This window comes from Dendrobates tinctorius, unplaced genomic scaffold (assembly GCF_039654945.1).
Source record: "Dendrobates tinctorius isolate UK_male_01 unplaced genomic scaffold, ASM3965494v1 ptg000043l, whole genome shotgun sequence".
In the NCBI taxonomy this organism is placed as follows: domain Eukaryota; kingdom Metazoa; phylum Chordata; class Amphibia; order Anura; family Dendrobatidae; genus Dendrobates; species Dendrobates tinctorius.
In genome coordinates, this window is record NW_027361711.1 from 25437538 (window position 1) to 25463392 (window position 25855).

General features: G+C 41.9%; 1 long non-coding RNA gene across 1 annotated transcript in view; it reads right to left on the minus strand.

Annotated features, from left to right (window-relative positions):
• Positions 1-1896: 1896 nt before the first annotated feature.
• The window catches only part of LOC141089026 (uncharacterized), a 44958-nt gene continuing 20999 nt past the window's right edge, over positions 1897-25855 (minus strand). The window contains exons 2-3 of the long non-coding RNA XR_012232146.1: positions 5029-5169; positions 1897-4228 (exon numbers count right to left, since the gene is read on the minus strand). This is a non-coding gene — a long non-coding RNA (uncharacterized lncRNA). The remainder of the gene's footprint in view (positions 4229-5028; positions 5170-25855) is intronic.

Genomic DNA, 25855 nt, shown 5'->3' on the forward strand with positions numbered 1-25855 from the left:
ATCTACAGAGGCTCAGCTTCAAATTGAGTTTCCTAAAATTCACAATTTCAAGAATATTTGAACATTTTGAGATTCGAATGACAGTTGACTAAAAAAAAAATTAATTTGTCAGGCACCATTTTCCTCACTGCTGAAGTATCAGAGAGTAGGCTAAAGTATTTTTGTATTGCTGTGTGATCCTCCAAAAAGAGCCCTGCAGCTTTGACACCTTACAGATTATGATACCTTGTACAAAGGTGAACCCACAGATTCAAGGTTTCCAAAAGAGCACAGTGTCTACATCTATCAATTGTCACTACTGGTTGTTACAAATACCTGAAGGAGAAAAAGATTCTTTAAACCACAGAATCAGGAAAAAAGCAAAATGGGATGAGTCTGAAAAGCTATGAACCACAATTAGCTGCCAAGTAGAGATTAGTGGATCATGTGAAATTCAAATTCACCAATTTTGTCAAATTTGCCCCAAAAATGTAATTCACCCTCCAATAAATTTGCAGCAAATCCCTTTACTGCAATATCTTTATTTCCCCTTACAATATATGTATAATACTCTGAGGTCTACTAGATGTATATTGAACTAGTGTTAGGCTTTTTTTTTTGCAAAAACAGCCTTATCAATGTCCAAGTGACCTCAATTCTTCAGGATAGTGGAAAAGAGATTCTATCCGATGGCAATCAGCAACCTACTTTACTACACACACTGAAGTTTAAGACTTTGTAAGTTATGTTGATAGTATGAAGACTCCAAAAATTATCCCTTATTGAGAGCAGATGTCTTCCTTGCTGGTGCTTAGACGCAGGCGATGCAAACAGAAGAAGCGATAGCTTTTTTACACGGAGAGTGCAATAGAAGTATGAAGAGTTTTGTTCTTTGCCATTTTTGTAGTGATAGCTATATCCAAACCATCCAAATATTATCCCTTCATTTAAGGAGCAAAAACAGATGTGCTACTTTGATTGAGAATAAGTAAGCTTCTCAACTAGGAGTGGAAAATTATCCCTTTTATGTGATCCACAACAGGTTTGCAATTCAAAAAATGACAAAGCAGTTACAAAGGCTTTTTATCAAGCTATCCAAAAAATATCTCTCATTGTTAGAAAACGTTAACAGGCTAGTTGTTTTGAAAATGAAGAACTCGACCACAATAAAATACATTGGACAGCCAGTAGATGTATGGCTGGCTTGGCTCATCAGCGGCAATCACAGAAGTTACAAAGTAGACAGTTATGACTGGGCATGTAAGGAGATATGAGGCTGAGTAAGGTCAGCAATGTAGGCTCGACAGCAGCAGTACATGTTAGCACTATAAAACACAACAGGCAGACAACTAAGCAATGTGTGACTGGCATGTCTGTGTAGTGGCAGCGGCAGAATCTAAGTGGTCGAGCATTAGGATAACCAATAAAAATTCAACGCAGTACTTCTGATAGGTAGTGTACAAATAGGATCCCATCCCATATGGAGATATATAAAAAATGTATTCTGTATAGATGAAAGGTCGCACTCATCGGGATAGTGAAATGCTGCTTTATTATTACATGTTAATACATGTCAGGTTGGAACAATTTAGCGAGTGCGTGAAGGCTGACAACGGCCGTTTCGCGCTATTCAAGCGCTTCTACGCGAAACGGCCGTTGTCAGCCTTCACGCACTTGCTAAATTGTTCCGAACTGACATGTATTAACATGTAATAATAAAGCAGCATTTCACTATCCCGATGAGTGCGACCTTTCATCTATACAGAATACAAGATTGATCACTACGAGGTCAAGCACCCGGGAGACTCGGTGTAACTTTCCTGCCAGCCACGGACCACTAGTAAAAGCATGGTAACAGTGGTGCCGTCCGCTTTTTCTTTTGTTGAACGATAGATATATAAAAAACTTAGCACTCAATTTGTGATCAATAAAGATGAATTTTTATTTGACATATTTTCCAGACAGTAAAGAAATGTTTCGGCAATACTCTCTCTGACATGAAACTTGAGGCTGGACATGATAGCAAGCCCATAGCAAACTAAACCATTTATTGCTATTGCAGCTAAGAAGATTTCCACCAGTGCTGATGAGTAAGTATAAGATTAAAACATTGTGTTTATTAGTTAAAAAAATTAACATGTTGGCAACCATAGAAGAAACCGACGCGTTTCAGCTAAAGAGCCTTAGTATGTTCACCCTGTGTTTGCATGAGTTTCCTCTAGGTACTCTGGCTTGCTCCCACATTCCCAAGACTTACTGATAGGGTATTTAGATTGAGAACCCCAGTGACCACAGTGATTAGGTGTGGAAACTAATGGTGCTATATAATTGATAAAATATACAGAGGTGTGAAAAAATGTTTGCCCCCTTCCTGATTTCCTAGTCTTTTGCATGTTTGTCACACTTCAATGTTTCAGATCACGAAATTTAAAAACTATACAAAGTTACCACAAGTAAACACAAAATGCAGTTTTTAAATACAGGTCTTTATTATTAAGGGAAAAAGAAATCCAAACCTACAGGGCCCTGTTTGAAAAAGTGATAGACCCCATACCCCTTAAAACATAAATTAACTGTAGTTTATCACATCTTTGGGAAGCTGAGTTCAAATTTCCTAGTCACACGCAAGTCTGATTATTGTCACACCTCAATCAAGAAATTACTTAAATAGGACCTGCCTGACAAAGTGAAGTAGGTCAAAAGATCCTTAAAAGTTATACAGCATTCTGCAATCCAAAGAAATTCTCGAACACATGAGAAACAAAGTAATTGCAATCTATAAGTCTGGAAAAGGTTATAAAGCCATTTCTAAAGCATTGGGACTCCAGTGAACCACAGTGAGAGCCATTATCCAAAAATTGAGAAACAGGGAACAGTGGCGAACGTTCCCAGGAGTGGTTTGCCAACCAATTTTCCCCAAGAGTGTAGTGATAACTCACAAAAAGGGTCACAAAAGACCCCACAACAACATCCAAAGAACTGCAGGCCCCACTTGCCTCAGTTAAGGCCAGAGTTCATGACTCCACCATACGAAAGAGACAGGGCAAAATAGCCTGCATGGCAGAGGTCCAAGATGAAAATCACTTCTGTACAATAAGAACATAAAGACTCATCTTAGTTTTTCCAGGAAGCATCTTGATGATTCCCAAGGAGAATTCTCTGTGGACTGATAAGACAAAAGTTGAACTTTTTGGAATGTCTATGTCCCATTACATCTGGTGTAGAAGTAACACAGCATTTCAGGAAAGGGACATCATACCAACAGTAAAATATGATGGTGGTAGTGTGATGTTCTGAGGCTGTTTTACTTTTTCAGGACCTGGAAGACTTGCTGTGGTAAATGGAACTGTGAATTCCACTCTCTGCCAACAAATCCTGAAGGACAATGTCCAAACACCTTTTAGTGGCCTCAAGCTGCAGCACTCTTGAGTTAGGCAGCAGGACATTGATCCAAAATGCACCACAAGTCCACATCTCAATGGCTTAAGAAAAGCAAAATTAAGACTTGGTGTAACCTAGTCAAAGTCCTGAACTTAATCTGATTTTAAAAAGGTGGTTGATGCTCGGAAAGCCTCCAAAGTGGCAGAATTACAACAATTCTGCAAAGATGAGTGGGCCAAAATTCCTCCAGATAGCAATCACAAGAAGTAGAAATTGCTTAGCACCACCGGTGGCTCATTGGAGCCAATACCATCAGCTGGATAGAGATACCGCAAGCCTAAAAACCTTGTAATAACTGGCAATGAGTCTTTTACAATTCTCTGGAGGAATTTTGCAAGTAAAATGAAAAGAGCTGGTACTCACTGGAATGAAGTCCAAACTATATTGGTCAAAAATGTTTAAAACATCTCAGGCAGGTGGGGGGCTGAGGAGTGCAAAGACGACGGCCGTTTCGTGCTGTGTTGCACTTCTATGGGTCACTGAATTGAAGGGGGAGGAGGGAAATTAAATACCCAAGGGAAGGTATAACCCGCCTACCAACCATCACTTAAAACACGACAAAATACAACAAATAATTGATATATAACAATTAAAAATAAAAATCAAAAAGCACCATGAAAAATGACATATTAAATCCATCTATACAAAATGCTCATAATGCAACTAGAAAATCAGAGAAACACTGATTGCGATCATTAAAACCTGTTGGGACCAAGCGCTTGAGAACCCATGATTCACTTGGTCTTCCTCTGTAGAAGTAGTTTGTGAAGATCGCCCCTTTGCTGGGGTAACACCACTTTTTCCAAACCTGCAAAAGAAATGGCATGTGGATTACCTTTGTGTGCTTCCCTAATATGTTTAAACAACCTAGGTACACCTTTGGGATGGAAGGCCTCTCAAATGATGAGAAGCTGGAAAAGTTGGGCTTGTTTTGCCTAGAAAGAAGATGCCTCAGAGAGGATCTCATTTATGTGGAAGAAAGGTGATACCAACAGCTAAATAGGAAAGGGTTCTTTACAGATAGAGCAGTCAGACTGTGAAGTGCCCTACCATAAGAGGTAGTAATGGCAGGTACTATAGCAGCTTTTAAAAAAGGGTTGGATGATTTTCTCAATGCACATAAAATTGTGGGTTATAGTTAATTTGGTGACAACATGCACAATTGATGGAGAAAGGTTGAACTTGATGGACCTAGGTCTTTTTCTTTTTTCAAATTATGTAACTATGTAAGGTTCCCTCACATACGACCACTATCAGACTCTTCAAGCACTGTTAAGCTTTCTTCACCAAAAGCTTACGCTGCACCTGTCCTGGAGCTGAAGACAGAAAATAATTGCTGATTTTGTCCCAGAGGATCTTGTAGCCACACCTCACCTGTTCTGTATATCTTCAAAACTAACACATTCCTCCAATAATCTCCTTTCCTCAGCAATCATGGTCAGTTCAGAGGTCTTGTCCATCACAAAGAAGTCATCATTGTCATTCCCAATTTGGCTGACTCTAGCATTGAGATTTTTTGCTGGCTCAGAGGGCTATTTCCACTGCCAGTTTACCTACCACCACAACCACCATCCCCAAGCGATCATCACCACATGGCATCAAATTTACCTTCTCCATCTTATCAGTCCACATGTCATTTGAGAGCAAAGGCTGATTGTTCATCTCTTCCAATAAATCAACTAGAAGAAGTTGTTCTGGTGTAATGTCTTTCGTAACCCTTGCATTGCTGTAGGTGCAGGGACTAAGGAACTGAAGAGAAAAAGGTGTTCATTTATGGAATAGAAATTACAGTCTATACAACATTAAACGTTATGTCAGTGGAATAACTGGACTGAGCAGAACACTGTCTCCTGATGATTTTGTTGCTGTCATAAGCTACATCGTACTGCTGTGAGTGGGATAAGTATTGTGGCAGATATCGCATTTTACCCTTCATTTCTTATCTGCTGGATATGCTTGTCAAAGGCAAAGAAGGCCAAATGTAGCCAGGGTTTGGTACTTTTACAGCCGGGATTGCTGCTGACAGTAGTGCTGGTGATGATGTTGCAGCTCTCAAACTTTTTACATGGTGTGGAATTTTTTCCCTATTATACTACCATGCCCGAATCCCATGCCGCATTTTGGTGTAACATTCTGTACATTTTTAAGATGGTATGTTTAATAGTATATAAAATTTGTGTAAAAACTTTGTTACCATGCTTATAAATACTTGAAATCAACAGAAATGCTAGGCAAGGTTCATGTGACAGACAAAAAAGATAATTCTACAACAGCATTCCTGTAATTTTTGTGTGGAATGTATGTGTCTCCAATTGGATAGTTTAGACAGGTGTGGCAAAAAAGATTAGTGCAGTTAAATATTTTGATTTACAGTAATAATTTGTTTGCAACTTTTGGGTTAAAGCACATTTATTTCCCTTGCCCCCCAAAAAATGTCAGGTGGTAGGAACATCCTCTAAAAATGCTACAACAGGTCAAAGTATAGTAACAATCATGGCTGGAAGTGTTAGCACTCTTGAAATTGTTCCAGAAAATGACTTTTTTCTCACAGAAAATTATTGCAAGTACAAATGTTTTGTTATACACATTTATTTCTTTTGAGTGTATTGGAACAACACAAAAAAGAGAGAGAAAAAGGCAAATTAGACATAATTTTACACATATCACCAAAATGGGTCGGACAAAATTGTTGGCACCATCATCTTAATATTTGGTTGCACACTCTTTGTAATAAATAACTGCAAACATTTGCTTCATCAACAATCTTCTTACATGGCTACATAGTTGCATAAGTTGATAAAACACCTAGGTCCATCAAGTTGAACCCTTCTTCACCAATTATGCATTTTATCACTAAATTAACAATAACCTCCAGGGGTGGACATACTGCATGTGCAGCCGGTGCGGCTGCATCGGGGTCCAGAGGCTCCGGGGGGGCCCTTGCCAGATTGCCCTCATGTGCGGTGGGCAGTGAGAGATTTTTGCAGCTCCGCTGCCTGCAAGAGAAAATGGCAGCGGAGTGGAGCTGTAGTGATTCTTCATGCTCCCTCCCTGAGCTTCCTGTCTCTCACAGTCAGCAGTGCGGTTGGATGACATCATCATTCAGCACCACGGCTGCTGTGCCAGAGAGACTAAGCTGATGGTGATGCTGGAGGAGAGCATGCGGAATGCTGTGTTTGTGTGTATGTACGTGTACATGTGTCGCTGCGGGGGAACATGCAGAGAGGTATGTGTATATGTATGTGTGTGTTGCTGTGGGGGAACATGAATGGTCCTGTTTGTAGGTGGAGGAGAGTGCAGTGATAGGGAGAAGGCAATGATGGGGGTGACGGAAAGAGCAATGGCAATGATGGAGGTGGTGGGGTAGAAAGCAATAATGGTGACAGTTGAAAGGACAATGATGGGGTGGTGGGGGAGCAGGAAATGATGGAGGTGGTGGAATGGGCATGACGGGGGTGTTAGGGGAGAAAGCAATGATGTGGCAGTTGAAAAGATAATGATGGGGGTGGTGGGGGAGGAGTAACTGATGGTGGTGGTGGATTGGGCAATGATGGGAGTGGTGAGGGAGAAGGCAATGATGGTGGCAATGGAGAGGACAATGAAAGGGTGATGGGAAAGGAGGCAATGATGGAGGTGGTGAGGTAGAAGGCAATGAATGGGCGATGGAGAGGGCAATGATGAGGGTGGTGAGGGAGAAAGCTTTGATGGAGGTGGTGGAAAGGGCAATGGATGGGGTGGTGGGGGAGAATGCAATGATGGAGGTGGTGGAAAGGACAATAATGGGAGTGATGGGGAGAAAGCAATGATAGAGGTGGTGGAAAGGACAATGATGGGGTGGTGGGGGAGAAAGCAATGATGGAGTAGGTGTAATGAGCAATGATGGGGTGGTGGGGATAAGGCAATGATGGTGGTGGTGGAAAGGAAAATGATAGTTGTGGTGGAAAAGGGCAATAATGGGGGTAGTGGTGGAGGAGGAAATGATGGAGGTGGTGGAATGGGCAATGATGGGGTGGTAGTGGAAAGGACAGGAGCAGACAATGATTGTAGAAAGGGCAATGATGGAGGAGGTGGGGAGGAGAAAATTATGAAGGTCGTGGAATGAGCAATGATGGGATGGTTGAGAAGAAAGCTATGATGGGGTGGTGAAGAGGGCGATGATTGGGGTGAGGGACAGGACAATAATGGGATGCGGGGGGGGAGGAGGACAATGAGGGGTGTGGGGGATAGGGATGGAAGGAAGGGGGATTTACAATGGATTTAGGAACAGGGGAAGGTGAAGGAAGACGTTATTATTGCTTATTGTGACTTACACAGTCCCTTAGTATATAGTGTACTCTCTTATTATGTATAGCGCCATCCCTCAGTATATAATGTAGTCTCTTTTTATGATGCCATCCCTTATTATATAGCTTCCTCTGCTGTTATGTACACTGCTGTCTCTTACATAGTGTATTCTTGGTATTTTTGTTATTCACAGTGCCCTCTTTCATTACATAGTCCCCTCTCTTGTTAGATATAAAATGACTGCTGATGGAGGAGTCGGTGACCAGACTACTAGTCCATCAGCTCCTCCATTAGAAAGGAAGCTTTCCCATGCTCCATCAGCAATCATTGCATTATACAGCTAACAAGACAGTACGGTATGTAATAAAAAACAGGGCTCTATATAATCCAATATGTAAGGGACAGTGCTGTACATAACAAGAGAGGGCACTGTATTATAAGGGATGGCAATATACATAATAAAGGAGACTATGTTATATATATACATGCATGTGTGTGTGGCTATATATATATCTTTGTCGACAAGGAGAGGGGCCCAGACACATTTCTTGCACAGGGGTCCCAAGATGCCAGTGTATGCCCCTGATAACCCCATTGTTATACAGTGGGGCAAAAAAGTATTTAGTCAGTCAGCAATAGTGCAAGTTCCACCACTTAAAAAGATGAGAGGCGTCTGTAATTTACATCATAGGTAGACCTCAACTATGGGAGACAAACTGAGAAAAAAAAATCCAGAAATTCACATTGTCTGTTTTTTTTTCATTTTATTTGCATATTATGGTGGAAAATAAGTATTTGGTCAGAAACAAGCAATCAAGATTTCTGGCTCTCACAGACCTGTAACTTCTTCTTTAAGAGTCTCCTCTTTCCTCCACTCATTACCTGTAGTAATGGCACCTGTTTAAACTTGTTATCAGTATAAAAAGACACCTGTGCACACCCTCAAACAGTCTGACTCCAAACTCCACTATGGTGAAGACCAAAGAGTTGTCAAAGGACACCAGAAACAAAATTGTAGCCCTGCACCAGGCTGGGAAGACTGAATCTGCAATAGCCAACCAGCTTGGAGTGAAGAAATCAACTGTGGGAGCAATAATTAGAAAATGGAAGACATACAAGACCACTGATAATCTCCCTCGATCTGGTGCTCCACGCAAAATCCCACCCCGTGGGGTCAGAATGATCACAAGAACGGTGAGCAAAAATCCCAGAACCACGCGGGGGGACCTAGTGAATGAACTGCAGAGAGCTGGGACCAATGTAACAAGGCCTACCATAAGTAACACACTACGCCACCATGGACTCAGATCCTGCAGTGCCAGACGCGTCCCACTGCTTAAGCCTGTACATGTCCGGGCCCGTCTGAAGCTTGCTAGAGAACATTTGGATGATCCAGAGGAGTTTTGGGAGAATGTCCTATGGTCTGATGAAACCAAACTGGAACTGTTTGGTAGAAACACAACTTGTCGTGTTTGGAGGAAAAAGAATACTGAGTTGCATCCATCAAACACCATACCTACTGTAAAGCATGGTGGTGGAAACATCATGCTTTGGGGCTGTTTCTCTGCAAAGGGGTCAGGACGACTGATCCGGGTACATGAAAGAATGAATGGGGCCATGTATCGTGAGATTTTGAGTGCAAACCTCCTTCCATCAGCAAGGGCATTGATGATGAATCGTGGCTGGGTCTTTCAACATGACAATAATCCAAAGCACACCGCCAGGGCAACGAAGGAGTGGCTTCGTAAGAAGCATTTCAAGGTCCTGGAGTGGCCTTGCCAGTCTCCAGATCTCAACCCTATAGAAAACCTTTGGAGGGAGTTGAAAGTCCGTGTTGCCAAGCGAAAAGCCAAAAACATCACTGCTCTAGAGGAGATCTGCATGGAGGAATGGGCCAACATACCAACAACAGTGTGTGGCAACCTTGTGAAGACTTACAGAAAATGTTTGACCTCTGTCATTGCCAACAAAGGATATATCAAAGTATTGAGATGAAATTTTGTTTCTGACCAAATACTTATTTTCCACCATAATATGCAAATAAAATGAAAAAAAACCAGACAATGTGATTTTCTGGATTTTTTTTCTCAGTTTGTCTCCCATAGTTGAGGTCTACCTATGATGTAAATTACAGACGCCTCTCATCTTTTTAAGTGGTGGAACTTGCACTATTGCTGACTGACTAAATACTTTTTTGCCCCACTGTATGTACTGAGGAAATCGTCCATCCCTTTTTTAAAAGCTGTTATAGTGTCTGCCATTACTACCTCTTGTGGTAGGACATTCCATAGCCTAACTGTAAAGAACCCTTTCCTACTTAGCTGCTGGAATCGCCTTTCTTCCTCTTGTAATGAGTGCCCCTTGGTCATTAGTATGGTCTTTGGAAGGAATAGTTCATGTGCCAGTCCTTTGTACTGACCACACATATATTTATACATGTAAATGAGATCTCCTCTGAGGCGTATTTTTTCTAAGCTAAACAAGCTCAATTTTCCAACTTCTCATCATATGAGAGGCCTTCAATCCCTTGCAATAATCTAGTTGCCTGCTTTTGAACTGACTAACTTCTGAATATCCTTTCAAAACTTGATCTCATATTCTAGATGTGGCCTCACGAGTGATTTATAAAGGGGTAACAATACATTGGGATGGCGGAATTTTCTCTCTCTTTTTACATAACCTAAAATATTGTCAGCTTTTGCCGCTGTTGCTTGACATTGAGTACTGCTGATCAGCTTACTTGCAACCAGAATACCCAAGTCCTTCTCCTGTTCTGTAGTCCCGAGTGTACTCCCATTTAATATATATGCAGCAATAGGATTACTTAGTCCTAGGTGCATTACTCTACATTTTTCAACCTAAAATTTTGTTTTCCAGACATCTTATCCAGATCGTTTTGTAATAATTTAATGTCAAGGTCAGTTTTTATTATCTTACATAGTTTGGTGTCATCAGCAAAGACTGACACTTTACTCTCAATCCCATCCACAAAGTTAATAATAGAGATTAAAAATAATTGGTCCTAGCACCGATCCTGGCGGTACCCCACTGCTGACTATTTCCCATTTAGAGAACACATAATTTATGACAACTCTGTTTCCTGCCGTTTAGCCAATTCCTTACCCATCTGCATATAGTTTCCCCCAGTCCTTGCTTCTGTCGCTTCAGTATTTGGCTGTTATGAGGCACAGTATCAAATACCTTTCCAAAGTCCAGATAAATCACATCAGCTGCATTACCTACATCCAGACTTGCACTTACCTCCTCATAAAAACCTAACGTGTTATCTAGACATGACTTATTCTTCATGATTCCATGCTGGTTGTCATTATTATATTATTCTTTCCAATATATTTTTGCAAGTCATCTCTTATAGTGCCCTCAAGAACTTATCACACTACTGATGTCAGGCTTACCGGACGGTAGTTGCCTTGATCCACCTTCTTACCTTTCTTAAATATCAGTATCACATCAGCCATCCTCCAAACCTGTGGCACCAACCCTGCTACAAGACAGTCAAAGAAGTTGGGATACAGTGGGCTGTCATTTACTGATCTCAATTCTCCCAGTATCTGTGGATGAATGCAATCTGGTCCAGGGGACTAAATAATAATTAATTTGTCTATAATTAATTATTTAATAATAATTAATAATATTGACACAGGGACAATAATTAATTTGCTCAGACGCAGGCACACTGCTTGTTGTTTTATACTAGTTATATCAGGCATTGAAGTTTGATTTTTGCTTTGTTGAATGATCCCTGGAACAATCAGTTCATTGGTGAACTGAAAATGGGTGAAAAGGGCCTGTTTAATATCTCAGCCTTTTCTTTGCCCTCTAAAATTATCATTGTTATTATCAGAAAGATATATATCTTATATAAATGTTATTCTTCAGATTTTGTATTAGTCTATCCTGATGAAGAGACCTGCGTAGTCTTGAAAGCTTGCAGTTTGTTACTATCTTTTCAATTAGCCATTAAAAGGTATCAACCACTGAGGACTCTCAATTCTAAATATTCTTCATTGTTATTATCATCTTTTAAGGGACCAATACGCCAGTATTTTCTTTTTGCCATTGGTATGTTTATAAAAAATGTTGGGATTTATTTTAATGTCACTCACTGGTGATTTGTATTTCAGTAGGTAACTTTGCTAGCTTTATTTCTTTTTATATATATTTCTGGTTGAGATCTTTATACTCCTGAAATGCTATTTCTGTATTCTCTGCCTTCAAGGTCTTGAATGCCCTTTGTTTTTGTTTTATTAAACATTGTGCTGTCTTATTTATCCATAATGATTTATTTTTATTCCTGGCCATTTTATTACAGATGTTATATGTTTTGTTAGAATTCTAATAGTATATCATTAAACATGCCCCATTTATGTTCGGTATCACCAGTTACTATGACATTGTCTCAGTTTACATGCTTAAGCTCTTCACTAAATTTGTTGAAATTAGCTTTGCTAAACTTCTAGGTTTTTGCATTTCTCCTTTGAAATGTTTGTTTGAATATTACAATGAAACTAAAATTGTTATTGTTGCTGCATACCAAATGCTCCTAGACCTGTAGATCTTAAATTTTATCTGGTCTGTTTGATAGGAACAGATGCAGCAGATTATCTCCCCTGGTTGGTTCATCTACCAACTGAGAGAGGTCATTTTCTTGAACTGCAGATAAAAACTTGCAGATTTTAGCACAACCGGAAAATTTTATGTTTCATTGAATATCTGGATAGTTAAAATCCCCCAATAATGGGGATTTTATTAATAATAATAATAATAATAATAATAATAAAAGCTGTCTTTTTAACTTGTTCCAGTATTTCATCCTCTACCTGTTCAGTTATATTAGGAGGCTTAACTGAAGACAAAAACAAAATTAACATAAACTCTGCTGTTAGTAAATAAGTAAATCAAATAATGCATATAAATAACATAGGGTACTTAGTAAACACAGTTTTGATTAAAAAAAAGCATAAAAGCCATCCCAACAGCATGAAGGTGTACCACAGTTGAAATGTTCCTAACCTCTGGTATTAAAACCTTATCATGTGTCACAGTGAAAAGTATATTTAAGTATATTTAATGGCCACTGGGAAAACGCTCCTTTTTTGCATGCATACCAACTTATACTCCAGTTCATTTTTTTCAGTTATATATTAGGAAGCCGTAGATGTTTGGGTTCAGCGGGTTCAGACGAACATCTGAAAAAAAGTTCAGATGAATGGGACCCTGAATATTTGTTTTTTGCCACACTGTCATCTGCATGACAGCGTGGCTCTGATCGGTAGTAAGATCATTACCGCCGCTCAGAGAGGTACGGTTCCCACACTGTCAGATGACAGCATGAGCCAGCAGCTGTGACTGGTGGAAAAAAGGTTACCTCCGGTCACAAGTATCAGCTAGTGAGAGAGTACTACACTCATCACCCTACTCCTGCTGTCGCTGATAGCAGCGAGAGCAGGCGTTGCTGATGGCAGTATTCATCCATAGGCATCTGTGCTATAAATACAGTGGGGCAAAAAAGTATTTAGTCAGTCAGCAATAGTGCAAGTTCCACCACTTAAAAAGATGAGAGGCGTCTGTAATTTACATCATAGGTAGACCTCAACTATGGGAGACAAAATGAGAAAAAAAATCCAGAAAATCACATTGTCTGTTTTTTTTCATTTTATTTGCATATTATGGTGGAAAATAAGTATTTGGTCAGAAACAAGCAATCAAGATTTCTGGCTCTCACAGACCTGTAACTTCTTCTTTAAGAGTCTCCTCTTTCCTCCACTCATTACCTGTAGTAATGGCACCTGTTTAAACTTGTTATCAGTATAAAAAGACACCTGTGCACACCCTCAAACAGTCTGACTCCAAACTCCACTATGGTGAAGACCAAAGAGCTGTCAAAGGACACCAGAAACAAAATTGTAGCCCTGCACCAGGCTGGGAAGACTGAATCTGCAATAGCCAACCAGCTTGGAGTGAAGAAATCGACTGTGGGAGCAATAATTAGAAAATGGAAGACATACAAGACCACTGATAATATCCCTCGATCTGGTGCTCCACGCAAAATCCCACCCCGTGGGGTCAGAATGATCACAAGAACGGTGAGCAAAAATCCCAGAACCACGCGGGGGGACCTAGTGAATGAACTGCAGAGAGCTGGGACCAATGTAACAAGGCCTACCATAAGTAACACACTACGCCACCATGGACTCAGATCCTGCAGTGCCAGACGTGTCCCACTGCTTAAGCCTGTACATGTCCGGGCCTGTCTGAAGTTTGCTAGAGAGCATTTGGATGATCCAGAGGAGTTTTGGGAGAATGTCCTATGGTCTGATGAAACCAAACTGGAACTGTTTGGTAGAAACACAACTTGTCGTGTTTGGAGGAAAAAGAATACAGAGTTGCATCCATCAAACACCATACCTACTGTAAAGCATGGTGGTGGAAACATCATGCTTTGGGGCTGTTTCTCTGCAAAGGGGCCAGGACGACTGATCCGGGTACATGAAAGAATGAATGGGGCCATGTATCGTGAGATTTTGAGTGCAAACCTCCTTCCATCAGCAAGGGCATTGAAGATGAAACGTGGCTGGGTCTTTCAACATGACAATGATCCAAAGCACACCGCCAGGGCAACAAAGGAGTGGCTTCGTAAGAAGCATTTCAAGGTCCTGGAGTGGCCTAGCCAGTCTCCAGATCTCAACCCTATAGAAAACCTTTGGAGGGAGTTGAAAGTCCGTGTTGCCAAGCGAAAAGCCAAAAACATCACTGCTCTAGAGGAGGTCTGCATGGAGGAATGGGCCAACATACCAACAACAGTGTGTGGCAACCTTGTGAAGACTTACAGAAAACGTTTGACCTCTGTCATTGCCAACGAAAGATATATCACAAAGTATTGAGATGAAATTTTGTTTCTGACCAAATACTTATTTTCCACCATAATATGCAAATAAAATGAAAAAAAAACAGACAATGTGATTTTCTGGATTTTTTTTTCTCAGTTTGTCTCCCATAGTTGAGGTCTACCTATGATGTAAATTACAGACGCTTCTCATCTTTTTAAGTGGTGGAACTTGCACTATTGCTGATTGACTAAATACTTTTTTGCCCCACTGTAAATAAAAAATGACGTGGAGTCGCTTCTATTTTTGATAATCAGTGCAGGCAAAACTGACAGCTGCAGGCTGCAAATCTCAGCTGTCAGCTCTATGAGATCCCATGCTGTTGTGAATTCTCTCTGGCTTCCCTCTGGTTATTACTGAAGTTAGTGGAGCTGATCTGATTAGCAGAGGCTTGCCACCTGATAATGAGGAAGACCAGTGGAGGTCTGGGGTTTCAGATTGGGATTTAAGACAGCCGACTCCCTCTATCCCTGCTGGTGATTTTCTTGCTGTGCCTCCTGAGGTCTGATGTCTCCAGCTCTTTCACTGCATGTTCAGCTAAGTGGTTCATTTGCTACTCTGTTTGCATTTGATCTGGTTTTGTCTATCTCTGCTCTGTGCGGGTCAGCCAGCTCCGGCTGGGGCTGTGCTGAATCACCGCCCATATGTTACTGCTTGTGCCAGTTTGTTTTGTCCCCTGTTATATTGGTCTCCTTTTGCTTTGCTTTCAGAATATACCAGAGTGCTGATATAGTGGGGGCGAAGTCGTGCGGCTTAAGTGTTTTTGTGCATCAGGCGTGTTGGACTTTTGCAGGGTTTTTTGCATGATTGCAGACAGTGTCTTTCCTTTCCTATCATGTCTAGTCAGTGTGGGCCCCATCGTTTGCTCAGTCTATTTTTCTGCCTGCGTTTGTGTTTTCATCTTGTCTCACCGACAATATATGTTTGGGGTCTATCTATTCCTTTGGGGTCTGCTCCGGGGCAGTTTAGATTTCCCCTTTCTTGCTTTAGGCTTAGTTAGATCTCCAGCTGTGCTGAGGCATCTAGGATCATCGTAGGTACGCTCCACGGCTACTGCTAGTTGTGTGGACAGGATCAGGGGTCTGCAATCCGCTTAGTTACCAACCTGTCTGGTTTTCTGTGGCTTAGCCTGGGCCTGCTATCCTCCTCGGTGACCTACTCATAACAGAATCAGCAGCCTAACTGTAGACTCTAGGGTACTCTAAAGAAGGAAAAAAAAAATTAAAAAAAGTGTCAGAATTTTTTAATATATTTTTTCCTCTTTTTTCTTCTGGGGCTGCAGGAGGAGATTTTTTTTTCTTTCTCTAAATGGAGACTAAGCAATTGTCTGATCGTGTTGAGCAGCTCGCTGCTGAAGTGTGGGGAATTTCTGCCTATCTCGCTCAATCATCTGCTATTGAACCAAAAATCCCTACCCCTGATATGTTTTCTGGGGATCGGTCAAAATTTTTGAATTTTAAGAATAATTGTAAACTATTGTTTGCTTTGAAACCTAACTCATCGGGGAGCTCTGTGCAGCAGGTTAAAATTGTCATCTCCTTGCTGCGCGGCGATCCCCAGGATTGGTCCTTTTCTTTGACACCCGGAGATCCTACTCTGGCTAATGTGGACGCATTTTTTCAAGCCTTGGGGTTGTTGTATGCTGAACCTAATGCTATTGATCAAGCTGAGAAAACCTTATTGGCATTGAACCAGGGTCAGAATTCTGCAGAGTTATATTTTCAAAAATTCCAAAAGTGGGCTGTCCTTACTAAATGGAATGACGATGCCCTAGCAGCTCTCTTTCGGAAGTGTTTGGCAGAAACTGTAAAAGATGTTATGGTGGGATTTCCTGTTAGCTCTGGTCTTGACGATTCTGTGTCATTGGCCTTTCAAATTGATCGGCGTTTACGTGAACATAAATCTACACGAGAGGCGTTGACGCCTTTTGAACAAACTTCTGAACCCATGCAATGCGATAGGGTTTTGTCTAGGACGCAACGTCAGGAGTTTAGAAGGCATAATAAGTTGTGTTTTTTCTGTGGGGACGCCTCTCATACTATTGCTGTCTGCCCTAAAAGAGAAAAGCATTTTGCTCACACATTTGCGGTGGGCAGTGTACAGCCTAAGTTCCTTTTGGCGATTACCCTGATCTGCTCCTTGTCTACATTTTCTGCTAAGGCTTTTGTTGATTCAGGAGCAGCTTTGAATCTGATGGATTTGGACTTTGCTAAACATTTTGGTTTTCCCATGATACCCCGCGGACTCCTATCCCTTTGAGGGGTATTTGTTGTGAGTTCATTTTCCCCTTCATCACTGAGGCCCGGGGAACTCCCTCTTCTGGTAAGGAAAGGTAGTGAGCCTGATTATCAGACACCTGAGACTAATGATGATGACTGGCTGAGTGGAGTCACAGACTGGATATAAGGCTGCCTCGCCCATTCTGCCCTGCGGGTGATTTCTCTGTGGACTCCTAGGACACCAGTCTGATTCCTGCTCTCCTAAAGCTAAGTTTTTTGCTTTGCCTGTTGCATTTGTGTTTAGTTTTTGTTTTCCTTTCTTTTCTGGATTCTGCCATTCCCTGCTGGGGTGAGCTGAATCTCCTTTTGCCTGTAGCTCTGTCTTCAGTATATGCCTGGGTACTGACATAGCTTTTTGAAGCCTAGCGTCTTCAGGGCATTTTTCACTGTCAGTCTGTTGGCTCTTATTTTCATAGGGTTTTTCACGGATTGCAGACAGCAGCCTTCCTGTCCTTTTCTATATAGCTAGTTTGGGCCCCGTCTTTGCTCAGCCTATCTTTCTGTCTGTGTTTGTGTTTTCATCTTGCTTCACCGTCATTATTTGTGGGGGGCTGCCTATTGCTTTGGGGTCTGCTCTGGGGCAGTTTAGATTTCCCCTTTCTTTCTTTAGGCCTATTTATATCTCCGGCTGTGATCGAGGGGTCTAGGGCATCGTAGGAACCCCCCACGGCTACTGCTAGTTGTGTTGATAGGTTGATAGGGTCTGCAATCCGATAGCTGCCAACTTCTCTGGTTTTCTGGACTTAGCTAGCATTTCTGTTTTTGCCTCCTACGGTGACTCAATCATAACAGGTATTGATGCTACTCCTTTGGCGGAGAATAAACCCCAGTTTTGGACCCTGGTGATAATGCGGTTCACACCGGACCACCAAGAAAATTGTAAATTTTTGGTGTTGCATAATTTGCATGATACTATTGTTCTGTGTTGCCCTTGGTTGCAAACTCATAATCCTGTTTTAGATTGGAAATCTGTGTCTGTGGTGAGTTGGGGTTGTCAATGTGTTCTTAGTGACACTCCTGTTTTCTCCACCTCTCCCCAGTCTCATGATATTCCTGACTATTTGGCTGATTTTTCTGATGTATTCAGTGAGAGTAAGTCTGCGTCTTTGCCTCCTCATAGGAGTTATGACTGTGCAATTGAGTTAATGCCCTGGTGTAAATTTCCCAAGAGTCGGCTTTTTAACTTATCGGTACCCGAACATGATGCTATGCGATCTTATATCAAGGAGTTGTTGGAGAAGGGTCATATTAGACTATCCTCTTCACCTTTAGGTGCTGGGTTTATTTTGTGGCCAAGAAAGATGGTTGATTAAGGCCATGTATTGACTATCGTTCCCTTAACAAAATCACTGTTAAATATCAGTACGCGTTGCCCCTGATTTCTGATTTAATTTTCCGGAGTTAAAAGTGCCTGTTGGTTTACCAAGCTTGACCTCAGGGGGGCGTATAATCTTATTTGCATCAAGCACGGGGATGAATGGAAGATGGCGTTTAATACTCCGGAGGGACATTTTGAGTACCTGGTGATGCCTTTTGGGCTCACTAATGCCCCTTCTGTCTTCCAGTCTTTTATGAATGATATTTTCCAGGACTTTGTGGATAAGTTTTTGATCATTTATCTGGATGATATTTTGATCTTTTACAGTGATTGGGATTCTCATGTGGAACATGTCTGGACTGTGTTCCCGATTTTGAGGGAAAATTCTCGTAGGTTAAGGGATTGAAGTGCCTCTTTGGTGTACAGAGGATTTCATTTTTGGGATTCATTTTGTCCCCGTCTGCTATTAAAATGGACCCAGCCAAGATACACGCCATTTATGATTGGGTTCAGCCCACTTCTTTGAAGGCTCTCCAGAAGTTTTTGGGTTTTGCTAATTTCTACCGTAAATTTATAAGTAATTTTTCTGGTATTGTTAAACCACTGACTGATTTGACCAAAAATGGCGCCGATGTGGTGAACTGGTCTCCAGAGACAGTTTCAGCATTTCAGGAGCTTAAGCAGAGATTCACTTCTGCTTCGGTTCTACGGCAACCGGATGCCTCTTTCCCATTTCAGGTGGAGGTAGATGCTTCTGAGATTGGTGCAGGAGCTGTTTTGTCCCGAAGAGATCCAGTGACTTCTAAGATGAATCCCTGTGCCTTCTTTTCTCGAAAATTCTCTCCATCTGAACGTAACCATGACGTGGGGAATCGGGAATTGTTGGCCATGAAATGGGCATTTGAAGAGTGGAGACATTGGTTGGAGGGAGCTAGACATCAAGTTGTGGTCCTCACCGACCACAAGAATTTGATTTATCTTGAATCAGCCAAACGCTTGAATCCTAGACAGGCTAGGTGGGCCTTGTTTTTTTTGTGGTCGCTTTTCTTCAGGGCACTAAGAATGTTAAGGCGGATGCCTTTTCTAGGAGTTTCTTTGTGGATTCTCTTGATGTGACGGAGCCTACTACCATTCTAAATGAGGGTGTAGTTCTTTCTGCCATTTCACCCGATTTGAGACATACCCTGGAGGAATTTCAGGAGGACAAACCTGAACGTTGCCCTATGGGAAAATTGTATGTCCCTGACCAGTGGAGGAAAAGAGTAATGTCTCAAATTCATTGCTCCGCGTTGGCTGGTCATCCAGGTATTTTTGGTACCAGAGATTTGGTGAGTCGGTCTTTTTGGTGGTCTGCCTTATCTCGGGATGTCAGGAATTTTGTGCAGTCTTGTGGGACTTGTTCTCGGTCCAAGCCCTGTTCTCATTCTAGTGGGTTGTTGATGCCCCTGCCGGTGCCCAGGAGGCCATGGACTCATATCTCAATGGATTTTATTTCTGATCTTCCTGTCTCTCAGAGGATGACTGTTATCTGGGTGATCTGTGATAGATTTTCTAAGATGGTCCATCTTGCACCACTCCCAAAGTTGCCATCTTCTTCTGAGTTGGTGCCCTTGTTTTTACAACAGGTGGTTCTGTTGCACGGGATTCCTGAGAACATTGTGTTGGACAGAGGAGTCCAGTTTGTTTCCAGATTTTGGAGAGCTTTTTGTTCCAAACTGGGAATTCAGTTATCTTTCTCCTCTGCATTTCATCCTCAGACCAATGGGCAGACTGAGAGAACAAACCAGACTTTGGAATCCTATTTGAGATGTTTCATATCTGCTGATCAGGATAACTGGGTCTTATTTTTGCCCTTGGCCGAATTTGCACTAAACATTAGGGCTAGTTCTGCAACTTTGATGTCGCCCTTTTTCTATAACTTTGGGTTTCATCCTCGATTTTCTTCAGGGCAGATGGAATCTTTAGCCTGCCCAAGAGTGGATTCTGTGGTAGAGAGAATGCAGCAGATTTGGGACCAACTGGTGGATAAGTTGTCCCACTCTCAGGAAAACTCCCAACGGTTTTCCAACCGGCATAGGACCATTGGTCTCCCGTTTAAAGTGGGTGATATGGTTTGGTTGTCTTCAGAGAATATTCCTATGAAGGTTGTGTCTCCAAAATTTAAGCCAAGATTCATTGGACCTTATAAGATTTTGGAAATCCTTAATCCCATTTCTTTCCGTTTGGCTCTTCCAGTTACGTTTAAGATTCATAACGTGTTCCATAAATCCTTGTTGAAGAGGTTTGCAGAGCCAGTAGTTCCGATGGTGGCGGCGCCTCCTGACCCTGTATTGGTTAAAGGTAATTTTGAGTATGAGGTAGAGAAAATATTGGATTCTCGTTTGGCTAGACGAAGACTCCAGTACTTGGTAAAATGGAAGGGATATGGCCAGGAGGTTAATTCTTGGTTCTCTGCTTCTGATATTCATGCTGAAAGATTGGTTTGTGCTTTTCACCGGCATCCTGACCGGCCTGGTGGTGTGGATGAGGGTTTGGTGACCCCTCCTCAAGGGGGGGGTACTGTTGTGAATTCTCTCTCTGGCTTCCCTCTGGTGATTACTGAAGGTAGTGGAGCTGATCAGATTGACAGAGGGGTTGCGAGTTCTCTTTCTGGGCTCTCTCTGGTGGTTACTGGAGGTAGTGGAGCTGATCTGATTAACAGAGGCTTGCCACCTGATAATGAGGAAGATGACTGGAGATCTGGGGTTTCAGATTGAGATTTAAGACAGCCGACTCCCTCTATACCTGCTGGTGATTTTCTTCCTGTGCCTCCTGAGGTATGATGTCTCCAGCTCTTTCCCTGCATGTTCAGCTAAGTGGTTCATTTGCTACTCTGTTTGCATTTGATCTGGTTTTGTCTACCTCTGCTTTGTGCGGGTCAGCCAGCTCCGGCTGGGGCTGTGCTGAATCACCACCCATATGTTACTGCTTGTGCCAGTTTGTTTTGTCCCCTGTTATATTGGTCTCGTTTTGCTTTGCTTTCAGAATATACCAGAGTGCTGATATAGTGAGGGGGAAGTCATGCGACTTCAGTGTTTTTGTGCATCAGACGTGTTGGACTTTTGCAGGGTTTTTTGCGTGATTGCAGACAGTGTCTTTCCTTTCCTGTCTAGTCAGTGTGGGCCCCATCGTTTGCTCAGTCTATTTTTCTGCCTGCGTTTGTGTTTTCATCTTGTCTCACCGACAATATATGTTTGGGGTCTATCTATTCCTTTGGGGTCTGCTCCGGGGCAGTTTAGATTTCCCCTTTCTTGATTTAGGCTTAGTTAGCTCTCCGGCTGTGCCGAGGCGTCTAGAATCATCACAGTTATGCTCCACGGCTACTGCTAGTTGTGTGGACAGGATCAGGGGTCTGCAATCCGCTTAGTTACCAACCTCTCTGGTGTTCTGTGGCTTAGCCTGGGCCTGCTATCCTCCTCGGTGACCCATTCATAACACCATGCCTTTTTTTATTAAGTTTAAAATTAAATAAATAATTTAAAACAGCTAGGGGTTGGTATTCTCACAGTTTGAAGTGGCCATTGATATTGGCCCCTGATAGCCTAAAAATAGCAGCCTGCAGCCGCCCCAGAAAAGGTGCATCTATTAGATGTGCAAATTCTGGCACTTTGCCTGGCTCTTCCCACTTGCCTTAATGTGGTGGCAAGTGAGGTTATGGTGGTGGGGTTGATGTCAACTGTTTTATGGCCGCTGAAATCAAGTCGTCATGTTAGTAATGTAGAGGCGTCTATAAAACATCCCTATTTCTAGCCTCATAGTTAGATCGGCATCGGTAGATTAGGCATAAAGGTGAGTGTTATGGTTGATTATTATTTTCAGTTTTTTTACAGGTGACATGGGCTTGAATGGATTAGGCATAAAGGTGAATATAACCATGATTTTTTTTTTTTATTTCAAATAAAGGAGTCTGCGTCATTATTTCAATTAAAGTATTTTATTCTGGCAGTTTTTTTTAGGGTTCATCTTATAGAAGCCTCTCCATTACTAACCTGTGGAATTGATGTAAGTGGCCAAAAAACAGCTGACATCAACCCTACAACCATTACTCCACTTGCCACCGCAACAGGGCAACTGGGAAGAGTCGAGTAAAGGGCCATAATCGGCACATCTAATATATGCGCCTTTTCTGGGCAGCTGGGGGCTTTTTTTTATGCTGGGGGGCCAATATCCATGGCTGCTTACCAGTGTGAGAATACCAGCCCCCAGCTGTTTGTTTTAGCTTGAATGATTGTGAAAAATGGGAGGAACCCTATGCCGATTTTTTTAAATAATTTAAAAAATGGAGTGGGACTCCTCTATTTTTGATAACCAGCCATAATAAGCTAACAGGTGAGGGTCGCCAAGAGACCCCATGGCATATAAAAAGAAAAAAAATATTTATTTAACATGCACAGGCATTGGCTGATGAATACTCCCTTCAACGGTGCCTGCCCTCACTTTTATCAGTAGTACTCTCAATACAGCCGATGTCTGTATTCATATTGTATATTATATTTTGTATATTATATATATATATTTTGTATATTATATATATATTGTATATTATATTGTATATTGTATACTGTATTTATATTGTATATTTGTATTTATATATGTATTGGTGTGATCCTCAATAATAAGCTTGACTGGGCCCATCACTTGGATGCAGTGTACAGGAAGGGCCACAGTAGGCTTTATCTGCTCAGAAGGCTGAGAGCCTTCGGAGTTAGGGGGGCACTCCTTGCATCCTTCTTCAACTCTGTTGTGACATCAGTCATCTTCTTTGGTGTGGCGTGCTGGGGTAGTGGCATATCAACCAGGGACAGGAATAGGCTGGACAAACTGATTAGAAGGGCCAGCTCTGTCCTAGGATGCCCCCTTGATCCAGTTCAGGAAGTAGGTGACAGGAAGGTGCTGGCCAAGGTGAGCTACATGGTGGAGAATGATTCCCATCCCATGCATGAGACCGTGACAAAGATGTGCAGTACTGTCAGTGACCGGCTACTTCATCCTAAATGTGAGAGGGAGCGCTATCGAAAGTCCTTCCTTCCTGCTGCAGTTAGGCTGTATAACCAGCACTGTCCAAAACGGAGAATGACCCAAACAGTGAACTGATAGATCCAAAGTTGTGATAGTCCGGTTACATCTTTTTTTTCGTATATGTACCTACCTACTGTCAATGTAATGCCTTTATGCATCTGTATCTGTACTTGTTCCTGCTTTGCTGCTGAAATGCTCTGAATTTCCCCATGGTGGGACGATTAAAGGATTATCTTATCTTATTTGGCGATAAACTTTTTATTGCCAGTCACAGCTGCATGGTCATGCTGTCATCTGAAAGTGTGGAAGCCGCCCCTCTCTGACAGGCAGTTGTGATTTTACTTCCAATCAGAGCCACTGGTGTTTTTCGTGCTGTCATACCGATTTGAGTGTGGGAAACACCCAATGTTCTGGGTGCCAACCCCAAACAGTAACACTGCATTCCTGAAGAAGTTCGTGTTCGGGATCCATGCACAAACACTAGGTGTTTGGTGCAGGCCGTGAACTTTGCTGTTTGTGTTCGCCCATTTACTGACTCTAAATTGTCGCAGCTCAAACCCTTGTCATCATTGAGCTTAGGTCTTAAGTAGTGATGAGAAAACCCGTACATGTTTGGGTCCTGCAGGTTCTGTAAAACTTTTTAAAAAATGATGGTTCACGTTCCAGAATAGTACCCTAAGCTGGACCCCAGTAAAATGTATGGAGGGCCCAAACATATGGCGTTTCCCATGCTGTCATTTGTGTGACATAACGGGAAACAGCGTCTCTGACCTGTGTTAACATTACACATTACCGCTGGTCACACACTTCGATTACCACTCTGTTAAATAGATGGCAGTGTGTGAGCCAGCACAGCATCTTTGACCCGCAGTTAAAAAGGCTACATTTGGTCAGGCATCAGCTGATGAGAGTACTACTACTCTCATCAGGGTACGCCTGCTCTCTTTGATAGGAGTGAGAGCAGGTGATGCTGATGAGAGTACTACTCATGAGCTGGTCCCTGTGCATTATAATAAAGATGGCAGTGTGATATAGTGCAGTCAGTGCGTGTACATTTTACTGTGCAATGTATCTATTGAATAAAAAAATGAAAAAAAATGGCATGGGGTCCCCTGTAATTTTTATAACAAGCTGAGGGAAAACTGTGGGCTAATGTTAATATTTTGGGAACAGGCCAATAGCCCTAAAGTTTCCCAGGCTATTAATATCAGCTCACAGCTGTTTGCTTAGCCTTTACTGCTTATTATTATAGGGAAACTTCCCCCCAAAATGATGTGGGTTCCTCCCTATATTTCATAACCAGCAAAGGCTTAACAAACAGCCTATTAATAGCATAGGAAGGAGCCCTGGATATTGCCCCCCCTCCCAGACTAAGATCATCAGCTCTTAGCTGCCTCAAAAATTAACTCAGAAGACCTTACTGTACTTGTTAATAAATAAAAAAAGCATGGGATTCCCCATAATTTTCCTAACCAGCTGATAGAAAGTTGATGGCTGTGGGTTTATGTTAATATTCTGGGAATGAGCCAATAGACATAAAAGGTTTACAGGATATTAATATCTGCTCACAGCTGTTTTCTTAGCCTTTACTTGATATTATAGGGAAGAACCCCAAAAAAATGATGTTGAGTCCACTCTATATTTACTAACCAGCAAAGGCTAAACAGACAGCTGCGGATTGATATTAATAGCATAGGAAGGGGCCATGGATATTAGCCCCCTCCCAGATTAAGAACATCAGCCCTCAATCGACCCAGAAATGGCACAGCCATAAGATGGGCCCAATCTTTCACTTAGCTTCACTCTTCCCACTTGACCAGGCATGGTGGCAAAAGGGGTAATATTTATGGAGTTGATGTCAGCTTTGTGATGTTAGCGGACATCAAGCCCATGGGATAGTAATGGACAAGCTCCCATTACTAACCCCACAGTGATAATTAAATAAAGATACACAGAAGAAAAGTCCTTTAATTGAAGTAAACACAGAGAAAATTCTTTATTTCAAATAAACATTTCCCAGCATATTTGACCCATTTATTGCTGTAAAATTAAACATAATAAAACTCCATATACCTCACTTGTCCACCAATAATCCATTTGTCCCACAAAATGCTCAACTCTGCTTCATATGGATTGCACGGTTGCGCGGTGGAATGATGCAATCGCTCAGCCGTGAATCCAGGAGACACTGAGCTGAAACAGAGAACCGCTGCCTGTAACTGGCGGTATCCTCAATGACATCACCACAGGTCATTAAAGCTGCACTCAAGCTCCACGTCTCCTAAATTCACAGCTGAGCAGTCACATCATGCCACTGCTCAGCCATGCAGTCCAGAAGTAGCAAAGCTGGAACATGTCATGGGACATATGGAGTGTTCCTTTCAAATAAAGGATTTTTTTAGTTCAAATAAAGGAATTTTCACTAAGTCTGTGTTTATTCATGAGACTTGAGTATGGGATCAGTAAACGAGTGCCTTATAGATGCCTCTTCACTGTGAACCTGTGTTCTTCAGGTCAGCTGACAATACAAAGCTGACATCAATCCCACAAGTATTACCCCACTTGCCACCGCACCAGGGCAAGTGGAA